Source organism: Tamandua tetradactyla, chromosome 12 (genome assembly GCF_023851605.1).
Source record: "Tamandua tetradactyla isolate mTamTet1 chromosome 12, mTamTet1.pri, whole genome shotgun sequence".
In the NCBI taxonomy this organism is placed as follows: Eukaryota; Metazoa; Chordata; class Mammalia; order Pilosa; family Myrmecophagidae; genus Tamandua; species Tamandua tetradactyla.
Genome location: NC_135338.1, coordinates 40,340,866 through 40,355,961, shown reverse-complemented (window position 1 = coordinate 40,355,961; position 15,096 = coordinate 40,340,866). Strand labels below are relative to the sequence as shown.

Genomic DNA, 15,096 nt, shown 5'->3' with positions numbered 1-15,096 from the left:
AAGTGTTTGTCATAGCAGCATCCCACTTTCCAGTACCAAAAATTTTTAATTTTCTGACTGCTAAAACAAATGTCATACAGCAGGTTGGTTTAAAGAATGGGAATATATTGGCTCATGATTTTGAGTCTAAGTGAAGGCAAAATAGAGGCATTAACAAGGTGATGATGCTATCTCCCTGTGGTGTTCTGAAGCTGGTGTTTTGGTCCTTGGCTTTTCTGATGCATGACAATGCACATGGTAGTATCTCTTCTTTTCTCTTCTGGGTTCTGTCTGGATGCTCCCCATGGCTTCCTCTCTGCCTGACTTTCAGTCTGCTTATAAAGGACTCCAGTGGTCAGATTTAAGCCCAACCGTAAATCTGGGATGTGAGAGGGCCCTGACAACGTGGGGCCATTTTCTTTTCTTTTTGGGGGGTGTACATGGTCCGGGAATAGAACCTAGGTTTCCCGCATGGAAGACATACATTCTACCATTGAAGCACCCATGTGCCCCCATTTGCCTTTATAGATTAGCTTTACTTACTCCCTCTCCACCCTAGTTGACTTATTCAGGTGGGGGTCATTTGCCCCCCCCCCCCCAGATGCTTTTATTGCTGTTCTTCTCAGAGAGATCTTTCTCCTTGAGTCTTCTGGGAATTTGCCCTTTACTTAGCCAATCAGCCACCCTAATTCTAACCCTACATTATTTTCCCCTCAGAGACTTCTAACTCCCCTTAATCTTAAGGAAATTTGGGCTAATAATCTGTTGTGTGTAATTACTTCAAGCTGTCAGTGGCTTGTTGACCTAACTTGTGGGAACTTAGAAATCTCTGGCTATGCTATTGAGTATGGCTGGTTGAGTGAGGGGAACAGCAGCATAGACTCTGGTGAGGAGAAGTTTGTTATGAAAGGCTTCTAATCTGGAAGAAACAAACTGGATCTGAACAGAAGCAGGAGCAAGATGGAGCTTATGATAAACTTTAGAGTTTTTAGGAACACTGTTGGTTGGGACTTAATATGCTGTGGTGCAAGGGCCAATCTCATCTTTGGGAGTCATGCCTCACTTTGCTAGGGAGATTTACATCTCTGGAAGTCATGTCCCACATAAGGAGAAAGGTAGTGAGTTTATTTGTAGAGTTTGGCTGAGAGAGGAAGGGATAGATAGAGCAGGTTTGAGCAATAAAAGAGACTTTCTGGGGGACTCTTAGGCATTAATTAGAGATGGGCTTAGCTTTACTATTAAAGAAGTAAGTTTTGTAAGGGCAAGCCTCAAGATTGAGAGTGTGACTTATTAAATTGGGAGCTTCTATCACTTAAGAAAATACCAAGAATTCCCCAGGTGAGGAAGTTTAATAGTTTTTATGTTTTTTTTAGCAAATATTTTATTTTATGATTTAAATTTTATTCTCTATTTTAGGTTCCATGTCAAATAAAGCTAATTAGGTTGTTTAAATAAACTGACTTTATCGGTTAAATTAGATAGTATTATACAAAATTTAAGTTTTGGATGCTTTAGAGCAAATTATCCTGAATTCAGCTGAACTGGGTGACTGGATCCATGTTCAGTCATGTGCAGTGTAACCAGCCTGAAGAGAAAAGAGGTGAGCGAAGGGCATTCTCTTCATTAGAGGACTGGCCTGGGAGCTATTCTTGTCACATCCTCTCTCCTAGCATAGGGTATTCCCATAGTCACCATTAGCAGCTAGAAAGTCCTGAAAAGGGATCATTCCCTAACCTGCCTCCTGCTTCTACCTGTCTCCCCTTCCCCCTCCTCCTTATTCTCTGACTTCTTTTTTCTTTTTTTGAACTGGATAAAAACTAGGAGTTTTATTATAGTGAAGTAGAATGAGGAGACAACAAAGAAATCATAGCACTATTCTCATTCAAAAACATTATGTCACATATTCTGTTTAAAAAAAAAACTGAGTTTATTGAATTTACACTGCTTCCAATTCTTCAAAATGAATGGATATCAGTGAAAAATATGAACCTAAACTGAGATATATTAATTCACCTTTCAAGTGAATTAATTACTAACTGACAAGTAAATTTGGTTGTTCCTATGAGATCATTTTACTGAACTTTTAACATTATACAGATCAGTATTAGGATAGAACAATGTCAAGTTTTTTAGGAATCTTAAGCAATTTCTAAATAAGTGAATAGTGTTTTACCTGTACAAATTTAGCTTAACAGCAGGATAGAAAATTTCTTTTAACTATTTTAATATTTCTTAAACATTTTCTATATAATATGTTATACTATTTTAGCACCTCACTTATACAAGGTCAAGGAACAAATCCTTTGTAACAGTTTTCCTCTAAGAGTGAGAAGACTTGTTTTCTGAAATAATAAGGTTAACATAAACATCAACAAGAATATTATTCTGATGTGATATAAAATCTGTTTTCCAGATAGAATATTTAGATGCCAAGAAAAACTTTTTATAGCCTTTCATTAAGAGCGGATTCACTTTCACAAACCCTTTTTGCTACTTTCCATATCCATTGAGGGCTTGCAGTTAGTAATGACTTTAAAGTTCACTTACTTAAACCTCCTGTGACTTTCTATAACCATTCAGAAGGCAGTGACCACACTAACAAACAAAATTCACTTTCATATTAGGAATATGTTGTTTCATAAAATCAACATATTGCAAGACTGAACTTTGAGACAGGTGGAGGTCAGTAAGGTCTGTTGCTAAGGCATTCTTAAGAATTTAGGAGTTTTTTTTTGAGACCCTTAGGGCAATACCATTTAAGTGAGCAGAGCAGGAATCTTATTCTAAAGTCCCTGATAGTTAAAAGCAAATAGGTATTGAGAGTTAGGGTAAAGTGGGATATAAAAATGCATTTTTAAGACCTATGACTGAGAATTTGAATGCAGATGGGCCATTTCGCAGGCTAGCCTTGAGATGCCTTCATCCTATACAGATGGGTTTATTTGCACAACAGTCTCCTGTGGGTTGCTGCAAGACCTTGGTTTAGTAGGGGCCCTGAGGCAAGTAAGGGAGTAAACATTAGTGGGATATACTAGTCTTAATGTGGCCCCAGGAAATGAACAAGATCCCCCTCCCTAAAAGAGGGGTGAAGCATTCAGGGACAATGAGAAATTGATAGAGCACTAGAATGTCTCTAAGCTTACAAAGGAGAGGGGCAGTGAAAGTTTTAGTTTTGGCTTTACCATCAACTCCCATAACTAGGAAAGTCCTAGTGGAGGTAGGCCCAGAGTTCAGAACCGAGTAAATGGCTCTATTATTTAATTAAGAAATTAATAATCTTATCTGCCAGGTTGAATGTCACCTTGGGCTCCTCTAGCTTGATAGTCAGATGTTAAGTAAGTAGAGCCATAAGTGGCCTTGGGCACGCTCAGTCTTCTTCACTTGCTGTGAGCAGGGCTCAAGGGGCTGTCCTGTGCCCCCTGCCTCCTGCCCTTTTCAGGAGACACTGCTGTCCCTGGCCCCACTGCTCATGTTGGTGGCACCTGGGGAAAGGCCCTGGTGGGCCCTGAGGTTGAGGGTCACCTCAATGTTTCTGGCACTCTCTCTGCCAGTGGCCTTCTGAACCACAGTTTGAGCAAGGCCCTTGAGGCTTTGAGCCAGGATATGGTTGACCTTGAGGAGACAGGGTGCTTTTAACAGTAACTGCAAATAAGTTGAGCCTGTTCTCTCGTTTTCTGCTTACCTCTCTGTCTTCTCCTTGGCCTCATATATATATATATATATATATATTTATTTTTTTTTTTTTTTTAAACATGGGCAGGCACCGGGAATTGAACCCGCATCCTCTGGCATGGCAGGCAAACATTCTTGCCTGCTGAGCCACCGTGGCCCGCCCAATCCTTGGCCTCATTTTAATTGTTAAAGACAGTCTACAAGATCATTAGTGGGAGATTGCAGGCCCATGGAAAGCTTTTGCAGCTTTCTCTGAATACCAGGGGCAGACTGGCTGATGAAATGGGTGCCCAGCAAAATCTGACTTTCTCAGGAGTCTGGACTGACACTGGTATACTTTTAAGAACTTCCAGTAACTTCTCCTGGAAAAAAGCCAGGTTTCCCTCTTCCTCCTGAGTAATCTCCCTTGGTTTATTGCAGTTAACAGGCTAGGTGGTATATTTTCTCATGCCATTTATCAAACATGTTTTAAAAGGAGATTATTAGGAGGTTCTTCTCATCTGAAGGAATTGAGACGTGGACATAACACAATCAACAGGTCTTTCTCAACTCCTTGTCTTGAAGAGAACCATAAACATTTGGGGATGGGATTTGTTTACTACTTTCCAGGTCTTTTACAGATTGGAGGATGAAATAATAATTGAGAGTCCCTTTAGAGGGCTCTGCTTCCCCATTGTTTTGGCTTGCAGAGTGTTGGCATTTCTCATTTTCTCCTTAAAAGGAAAAAGAGGAGCCTCACTAGCACCAGTGTGACCACATGGCATTCCAGCATGTACCAGAGCTGGGTGTTTCCCTCTCCTCTGGCCCAATCACTTGGGAACACAGGAGTACAGTAGCTGACCATCCCCAGGATACCATTCCTGAGAAATGTCTGGACCTATGCTTATGGGAGTTTTCCAGATCTTGCCTGGAAGAAGTCCTGGACAACAGTCTTAAGGAGTTGCAGACTCCAACCCCATACAGCACCTTTCCTGAAAGATGCCTGGCCCTGCGCTTCCAGGGATTTTCCTTGGCCTTACCCAGAAGAATTCCAAGGCAGTACTCTCAAGGAGTCTTTCCTCTCCTGCCATCCCATTCTCTTAGGAACACCAAGAGTAAGTCACTGGTGTCCCCAGGATGAGTCTCCAGGCATACCTGAAACATTCCTCCCTGGGAGATGTCTAAACCTATGCCCCCGAGGTGGGAGCACATGCTCAACCTGAGAGAGATCTAGGACAACACTTCTGGGAATAACCCTTGTCCTCCAGGTTTCCTGTTTCCTAAGGGCTAAAAAACAAGTATGCTCTAGAAGAAACTTTATATTTGGCTACAGTAGGTCTCAATAGAGACTAAACAATCAAGGCTTGGAGGGGAGACACTCCCATTGGAAAGTACCCAATTTCCATGGGCCTAAAAAGAAATTCTTTGTCAAAGACAATACTTTGGTACAGGAATTAGCTCAGAATCCTTGTTATAAAAGATGGAATGTCTCAGAAGGCATTGAAAGCCAGACAGGAGAGAGAGGGAGATTGACATGGAGACATGGGAGAAGTCTGTTTAAGAGGTGAGAAGAGGAATAGATTCAGCAGAAGCAAGGGTTTGGTTCTTTAGAGGGCAGGCAAAGAGTATGGGGAAGTCTTGGAGACCTGAGGAGGGAGGGAGAAGGAGAGGGAGAGAAAGAAACAGGGGAACTTGATTTGGCCCTCCAATGGACTCCTGCTTAACATGGGGAAAAGTCCCAGTAAAGTCCCTAAGGGCAGTATCACCTGCTGCCCTGAGCCTCCTTGGATCAATGTGGTGTGGAGATAAGCTCCTGCCACCTCTGAGGGGGGAGCTGGAAGCCCAGAGTGAACTAAGTTTATATCCTGAGGAGCCAGATCAGAGCCCCTAGGTTAAGGTAATTGATTGGGGAAGTCTTGGAGAGCTGAGGGGAGAGAGGGAGAAAGAGAGAGAAACAGGGAGAGAGAAGGGGCTGAGTGGATGGGAGAGAAGGGGAGACAGCCAAGCAATAAGAGAAAAAGCGAAAGCATGTGGTCAAACCTTCCTGGTCAATAGCCATGACAAAATATATTTTGGGGGCCAGTTTAGATGGTCAGAGAGAAGAAGTGTCTCCTGGCTGGCTCATCAAAATATGTTAGCATATTTTGGTTTTCCAGAATTTGGAAACATTTGGCTAAAATATGTTGCTGAATTTCTTGGCCATGCTACAAAAAAGAACTCAAGAGCACAGCATAGCATAGAGTAAGCAGACAAAATTTATTGAGAACACATGCAAGAGTACATGTGGGCACTCTCGCAAAGACAGAGGTGACGGAGGTGAGAGATATTGTGCATTAATTTTTAAAGCTGCTGGAGTGCAATATATCAGAAATGGAACAGCTTTTTAAGAGGGAATTTAGTAAATTACAAGTTTACAGTTCTAAGGCCATGAAAAATGTTCAAATTAAGCCACCAACAAGAGGTTACCTTTACTCAAAAAAGGCTGATGCCATCTGGAACACTTTGAGCTGGGAAGGCACATGGTGATGTCTGTTAGCTTTCTATCCTGGCTTCTTGTTTCACAGAATTTCCCTGGGGATGTTTTCTTTCTTTATCTCCAAAGGTCTCTGGCTGTGTGGACTCTATCACCTCTACTCTCCAAGCATCTGCATTGGCTGTCTCCAAAATGTTTTCTCTCTTAAAGGACTCCAGTAAACTAATCAAGACCCACTGCGAATGGGTGGGGTCACATCTTTATCTAATCAAGAGGCCACACCTACAATTGGGTACGCCACACCACTGTGGAGATAATCTAATCAAAAGTTTCTGCCCTACAATATTGGCTCAGGATTAAAACATTGCTTTTCTGGCGCAACATAATAGATTCAAACCAGAACATCCTGCTATAGTTTTGATTCACGTCATTGCTTTGTCTTATCATTTTATGCCACGCTAATGAATTTATTCTCTTTTATGTCTATCTGTGTATTACGTTTTTTCCCTTTTTTTATTTTCAAGGACATAATAAGCAATGTACTTTGTAAGGTTGTGAAAGAATTGTTAATGTCAATATGCTAGTAAAGAGGAGATGGATGGAAAAGAATGATTGGCTATTATGGGGTTTGTCTTTCAAAGCTGGTTGAACTCTATTTGGCACAGCTTGAATTTATACCATGCCATACCATGTTCTTTAGTATTCTTCCTTAGTCTTTGTCTTGAGTACCTTCTTCCTTTCCCTCCTTCCCCCTTTTTTTCAGCCTAAAGTTCATTTTCTTAGACTTTGATAATTCAGATGACACTAAAACACTTTTTAAATGCATTTTTATTGAGATATATTCACACACCATACAATCCATCCAAAGTATACAATTCTTATTTCATAGTAAAACACTTTGAATAATTTTTCAGTGAAACATATTTTTTTCCATAAACTTCTTATAGATAATAAATTTGAAGTGATCTTGAAGGTTGCCCCTTTCAACCTTGTACTTGATGCTTGAATTTCCATTCACAGAACAAACTTCTTGGGTGTAGAGTAGATGTGATAGACACAGAGTTTCCACAAGCTATATCATCTAACTAGTATTGAGAAATGAGTGTAGTAGGGTGGATTAAACACTATTTTAGTTGATTGTATATTTTGGAGGCCTAGATTTAAATATTGATAAAATAAAAATTGAAAATTTAGAAATGTAATCTACATAAATAGAAGTAACATGCCAACTGAGGACTTGGATTCTTTTGAAGGGTGTAGTTTTATGAGATAATGTGTAGACATAAGTTCTGAAATTTATGTAATCTCATTTCTATATAATTAATATTTATGTCATGCCTTCTTAGGATTTGTACTTTATTAAGAAAATGTTACTTAAGGTAGTATTAGTTATTAAATGCTTATGATGTACCATATTTCCTCTTCCTTTACCTCTGTTTTTCTTTCTCTAATTCATTTTTCATTCTCCAAAATTCTCCAGTGCATCTTCAGGTATTTCCTTATTATTCAAGTGTTTGCTAAACATATATATTTTTTGAGTTGTCTTCCTGGTTTGGTTAATTTCCTGGTTTGGTTAATTTGCTTGTTCTTTCTTTAGTCTACCCTGTTTGGAGTTAGTCTTCATATGATTTTTCTTTCCCTTTTTTTTTCCCCTCTGGTCACTATTCTACTTATGTTTGCTCTTTAGCTTCTTGAAGAGTCATTATTTACTCTCTCTATTATGGCCTCTGACTCCTTTCTTTATTTACCTATTCTTTAAACTTACATGGAAATGTTCTTATCAACATCCCAAATTAGTTTGGAAATATTTGAGGTTCACATTAAAAAACAGATACCCTTATTGCAACTGTGAATTGCATTTAAGTTTGGCATATAGTTTATATTCAAATCACATATGATTAGCTCTCAAAGTATTGTTTAATTATATTTATTCTGTTATGTGCACTTATTTGTTCTTGCCATTTTGTCATTGTAAATTATAATAAATAAGTCTAGCATGAATCTGTGTCAATTCCTTTGTGCAGCACCATATGCAAATAGACATTTAATGCTGTTAATGCTGAGATGATGAAAATGTCTGCTGCTTTTGTTGACTGAACAGCTGCCTGACAATACATTGAGATTTTCTGAGTGCAGGGCTTGTTTAATTTCTATGTTATGCTTTTCTTGAAGAATAGTGTTTTAATTTACATTTTCAGTGAATTTATACTGGACCATCTGTTTATAAAGCCCTTTTCTATCATTATCAATTAATATTTATTGGGCAGCTACTGAGTGCATAGTAATATTGTGCAAACAAAGAACACTCTGCTACAGATAGACCTATTCACTGACTTAGTACTGTTTTATTTTTATTAGAAAATACTAAAACAAAACAAAAACAAAACCCAAAGGCATAAAATAACATCCAACCCTGCACAATGAAAGATGTTGTATATTTATAGGGTTTTTTGCTCAAAGACATATAAAGCTTGAGAAATTCAAAATTAAATTTCCATAATTATCTATAATCTGCTGTTTGTCAACAATTCTAACTCAAGTGATCCTGTATTTAGAAAGTCAAATGAAGTATCATATTGCTCTGGGATTTCTAATAAAACTGTACATCTCTCTCTCTCTTTTTTTTTTTTTCAGAGACTACTACTCAGATAAAGACCATCCACTAAGAGCATTTGCTTTTTAATTTTGAAGTAAATCCTGGAAAGTGCACTTGTTGGGTTCATATTTAACTTTACTTGCAAGATTTTTGTTAAGTAAAAGATTGCATAAAAGTATAATCTGTTCCAGTAAAAGCAATGACATTTTAGGGAGTAATACTCATTACCATTGTTGCTTTTGAATTAAAGAAGTAAAAAAAAACTTGTATGCCTTTTCAGCATACCAATTTTGTAGGCCATAGTTGAGGTTTTGTTTTGCAGATTGGCAAATTTACTAACATGCGAAGAATGAAATTCTGACACTAGTCAACAGGGATTTGCTTTTGAGTTGTTTTTATAGTCATGGTAGTGGATTTTTGCTGATTCATCCATGGTTTCTGGCCTAGTTCATCTTCCATGTGGCCTTTGGCTAAGATTTAGGATAAAAACTATGGCCATGGGCAGAGCAAAAGGAATTGACTCTTATGGTGTTTGAACTTATGACCTTGGTTAGTTTTATTAGCACTGGGTCCTCTAATCAGTCACAGACTCCATAAACATGAGCATGTTGAAGCTATGAAGTTGGTTATTCAATGGGAGAAAATAGTCAGTAAAAAGTACCCATCTGTAAGAGTTCTGATTGGCTTCCTGAAATGATAAGCAACTCATAAGGAAAGGAAAAAGACACCTAGGGTATTTTTAAAGAGAAATTTGAGCTTTATTTTTGTTTCAAAACCTCAGATTATCTTTAAAGAAAACTGTTAAAGATTATAGTTACCATTAGAAATATAATACCATGCTATTTAAGTTCTGATACTAGATATGACTCTGTTTGAAAAACTGGAATGGTTACATTGTGTGACTCTGATTCCTATGTGCTGCCCACTTCCATTTGGAACATACACGCAGTTCAATTGGCAGCAACCTTTTTGAATATCTTCTTTTCTTTGATATCCCCAAAACTTGCATGGTGTCATAAATGGTAATGATCAATATTGGATTCCATTTGGACTTCAGTCGTGCAGTTCTGCTTTTACTTACTGAAGTTTTTATCCATTTATCTATTTATTTATTTTTATTGTAGTTGGTATAGAATTTTCTTTCCTTGGTCATGGCTGAAAAATAAATTTCTTTTAGCAATTAAGTAAAATCCACCTAGCTATTTTTGAGTTAGATATTGGCTCAGGGATTTAGAATGTGAATACATTGTTTTCTGCCTCAAAAAGAAACTTTTTTTGTTTTGTTTTGGTTTTTGTTGGCACAGATAATCCCCAACTGGATGAACTTTAAAGGCTAAAATTTTCCATGACTTTAGCTAGATCTCATGTGGGACGAATCTCTAACTTGATTTAGGAAAAACAATTTGGAAATTCACAGAATTTTGCTAGAAATAAATTGTGTTAATTTAAGTGAATGATGCTATTTCTCATTAGTAAAATTCTGCTTTATTATGCATATATATTCTTAACCAAATATCTCTTATGCTATTTTGATATCTGATGGTTGTATAGGTGTGATTTAAATACGTAAGAGGGAAGTTTTGAGATAGAACCAGATCTTCATCTTTAAAAGAAAATATAATTAAAATTCCCATGATAGTATTTAAACATTTTAACTTCTTAATATTTTGCTTGATTTGAAATGTAACAAATGTCTTTATATCTATTAAAATTTTTAATATACATAAATATAAATAATTTGTAAGTTCAGTATATAGCTTATGTGTTCTAATTTAGATCAGAACATTATAATGTAAGGCTTAAAATATTTGTTGGTTGATTTGTATTTTGTATGTTCATGAAGAATTTAATTATAAAATATAAGAGCACTTATTTTTCTAATTCTCAGTGACATGAGAATTGTTTATCATTACTGGAAAAAATTCTGACCTGAAAGTTGGTACCTTCAAGTATAATGAACTGATCTAATATCTGATATGAGCACAGACTTGTTTTTCTGTAGTCTTGTTGGTTTACCAGTGAATTATCTGCATGGTCTTGCCCTTGTGACCAAAGTATGTAATTGTAGCACTGCTGAGAGATTTGGATGAGATGGGAGAATTTATGTTCACCATTTTTCACTGGAAATTTCAGTGCCTGTGAGGGAGTAAACATGTGACCTTTATTTCATTCCAACTCCGTAACTCCTAACCAAGCTTGTTGCTCAAGTTCAAGTAGACTGAGGGTCTTTAATTTCCTAGTTGTTCTACATCTTTGAATGTGTTATTGTGGTAGTTAGGTTCAGGTGTCAGCTTGGCTAGGTGAAGGTGCCTAGTTCTGTTGCTGTGGACATGAGCCAATGGCATGTGAACCTCATCTGTTGCTGATTACATCTGCAGTTGGCTAGGAGGTGTGCCTGCTGCAATGAATGATGTTTGATTTAATTGACTGGTGCTTAAATGAGAGAGCTCAACATAGCACAGTCCAAGCAGCTCGCATATCTCATCTCAGCACTCGCAGCTCAGCTCAGGCCTTTGGAAATGCAGAAGGGAATCACCCCAGGAAAAGTTGTTGGAACCCAGAGGCCTGGAGAGAAGGCCAGCAGAGATCGCCCTGTGCCTTCCCATGTAAGAAAGAACCTCAGTTGAAAGTTAGCTGCCTTTCCTGTGAAGAACTATATGTTAACTAAATAAATCCCCTTTTATGGAAAGCCAATCCATCTCTGGTGTGTAGCATTTCAGCAGCTAGCAAACTAGAACAGTTATCTATTAGAGCCTCTTGATTAATCATGCCTATTGTAAAAGTTGTAGGAGTTTTCGTCATTGGTTGAGATGCTGGCAAACATTTTCCTTTTCTCCTTTCCTCTATTCTCTTGAAAGAAAGTCTGCGTTTTTTGTATTAAATATGACTAAGAGTTCAGAATCATCCACCTTTAAGGAACTGCAGTAGTATAATACTCAATATTTAGTCTTTGTAATGGGAATAGGCACAGATATTAAAGAAGAAAAATTATTGTGATTAAAGATTTAAATATGCCCTGGGGTCCTTCTGTTAAGGCTCTGTGTTACTCTGATCTTACATGTATAAGAGACAGGCTGAATCCTAGACCAGAACACATGATAGTTTTATAACTAAACTGCTTTTAAGAAAAAAAACAGGCTTTAAAGGGCAGAGTAACAGTAATAGAAATTCATTGGCCTGTGATTTTTTTTTTTTAATAACTGTTTTTACTGGGTCAGTTTTACTATAATTCTAAATTGCTTGATCTAAATCAAATGGAAAAGAAATCCAGTTTCTGCCTTACCTACTTAAAAAAGACAGTAAATGAGTTCAAATACATTATTAAGGTTTAAGTAAATGCCTTGTAATTTTGATCCAGTTAATTTTCGAGGTACTTCTCTTTGCATATTAGTTTTCAAAGTTCAAAGTATATCAATACATATTTACTAGACCTTAAGAGCTAGATTTTCATTCTTTTCTTTCATTTTAAACTATAATATATAGAAATTTGATTCAGTATGCCCGATTGGAATATTGCATGTGTTTACTTGCTTAGTGACTTATGGTCTGTAGGATGCAGAAATGATGTTCAAACTTAGTTGCATTTCTAGATGATATAGTGGAAATGTAGTAATTTGCTTTGGGTTGTTCAATACTTCATTTTTGTTACCGTGCTGAACACAATGGAATTTAAGTTCTCACTGACTCAATGTTCTAAGACTTACATATCCTTAGAGTGAAAGCAAAGTAAAAATAAGGGGTATTAAACAATGTTTCAGGCAACAAGTACAGCTACAATAGAAAAGTACGTTATTTTGGAAAAGTAGTAATATGAATTACTGTTCAGATGTTGAAGATTGTTGGAGAAAAGAGATAATACAAGATTATTTTGTTGAAATTCCGAGATATCCAAGAAAATTAGAGTTTTCCCCCTAAGTCCTCATATACGGAAATTTGAATTTCTTAAAATATAGACAATTGAAGAATTATTTTTGTAAGGTATAACTCCATGAAATAAAAAGCACAATTTGATTTACTAAAGTTTAGCTTACTGATTTTATTTCCTTAAGTTTCAAGTATAGTGATTAGTATTTATTCTAATTGTAGGAAGTGAAGATTAGAGTTAGTATCTATTAGTGTGAGAAAGAAAATAATTATTTCCCACACTTTTCCTTAAGAAAATTGAATTGTGGAACTAAAGTTTCTTTGTGGGGTGGGAGAGGTAATGAGTGCGATGTAGTTATGAATATGGGTATTCTTGCTTATCATAACTCAGAGAGAGATAGTAAGAGATTTAGAAACTTTCATATGAGAAAGGTTCAGAAGCTGCAAATAAACCAAACAATGAAGTAGTAAAAGTATAAGGAAATAAGGAAAAAGGTGAAAAGTTAGTGGACTAGCCCAGGAGAATTAAGAGAACACATATCTGATAGAGGTTTGATGAGTGTACTCTATCTGCCTACATGGCCTTATGTAAATTTTGTATCACTCACTAACGATTTTAGTGTGACCAGTTAACTTGAAGATCAAAGTTCTACTTATTGGTAAGCACTGACCTGAGAGTCAATTTATGAAAAATTCAGATTACATTGGATTAAATAGGCAGAATTTGTAGGCCAAAAAACCTTAATAGCTGTTCTAATGAACTATGGATCTTGCTCTGAGCTGAAACTGGAGGATGAAATTTATCTTCCTAAAATGTTTATTAATTACTGTGATAGTCTAAACATAATTCCAGAAATTATCTGATACTCTTCCTCTGGAAGGTAAAGCTTAATTCTTCTCCCCTTTTATATGGTCTGAACTTAGTGACTTTGTTCTAACAGACATAATGTGGAAAGAAAAGAAAACTAACTACGGTGGAGTAAATTGACTGCCACTACCTTACCTTAACCAATAAGGTTAACATTACCAGGCACAATTTATAGTGATATCATGTCCACCAGAATGTGATGTGATAAGATGGTCACATTAACTTTGTGTTATTTTTCCCCCTCAATTTATAAGTTCAATTTAATTATGAGAGAACATTAGACAAACCAAACTGAAGAACTTTCTTCAAAATACCTGCCTCTGTCCTTTTCATTGGGTAGCTTCAGGTGACCTCACCTAACTTGGGTGAGTCTTCGCTGCATTCTTACTTAAGGTGGCTCGGGATTTTGAACCCAAAAGCAGAGACTAATTGTTCATAGTTTGATGAAACTTGTCAACTGCCTTAAGAAGTCTTCCTTATTAGTACTCGTCTGTGGAAAACAGGGTTGTTTGCTTTTAGTCCAACCAATGGAAACATATTGAAATGACAACTGATTAAGTTTGACTCATTAAAAAAATGGGGGAGAGTTGGAATGATGACATTGTGGAATAATTCAAAATTTATAATATGGATTGATAAAAAAACAAGTAACAACTTCTTTGTATCTCTTTTCTCCATCTCTGTTTTTGTCTGACAGGCCTGTCTACCCACCTGCCTGCCTGCCTTCATGTCTCTCTCGCACACATGCACATACACATTGCACACTGGGTGGGGAAAGACTAAGGAAGTATGTAAAGAATAAAGAGGCCACTAGTAATTTTCAATATTCTAGGATAATTTTGTTCATGAAAAATTTATACACATGTTCCCACAGCAAAAATGGAATGGATTTGTAAATGTAATTACAAATTCTACTTGCCCTAAAATAAACAATGGATATTAAACATTGAAATCATTTAGTAAGTACTTGAAAGGCATGATTTAAAATACTTTCTTGATATTAATAATTCATTAATTATAGTTGCCTTCTATTGGGCAGTTGCCATGTGCCAAGTATTGTCCTGCATGCTTACAAGTGCTACCTTATTTAGTCTTCACCACCATCCTTTAAACTTGGCATTATTTTATTGTGAAGAGGCAATACAGCTCCATGGCTAAGTGAGGCAGCTTGAGTCTTCTTGTCTCCCTTTATTAACTAGTTGAGTAACCTGGGGCAAGTGATTCAATTCCCTGTGTCCCAATTTCCCTCTCTATAAAATAGGTATCATGTCATGAAATTATCATGAGGATTCAAATGTATATATCTAATATATTTCAAGTACTTAGAAGAGTGTCTGGACATAATAACACTATAAAAATATTATATTATTTTATTATTATACTCAAATCAAATTTACTTTTTATTTTGATTATGTTTTACAGTCTTTTTAACCAATTGCTATTTCACTAATGAAAGTAGAGGCCATGACAGAAAGAAAGAAATCTCATAGTTTGGGGTCCATGTTATTTTATATATGTATTTAAGTGGCTACTAGCACATTGCCTGGCACTTAGTAAATATACTTAGAAGACAGTTCAATATGTAAGTTAATGAAATTATGATTATGTGTACTTGCAGCAGTGCAGATTGCAGCATGTTCTGCTGTTTGCCTAAAAATAGTTTTT

General features: G+C 36.6%; 1 protein-coding gene across 10 annotated transcripts in view; it reads left to right on the top strand.

Moving 5' to 3' along the window:
- The window catches only part of CEP128 (centrosomal protein 128), a 667,241-nt gene that overhangs the window by 137,820 nt on the left and 514,325 nt on the right, over positions 1-15,096 (top strand). The gene's annotated exons all lie outside the window — the stretch shown is intronic.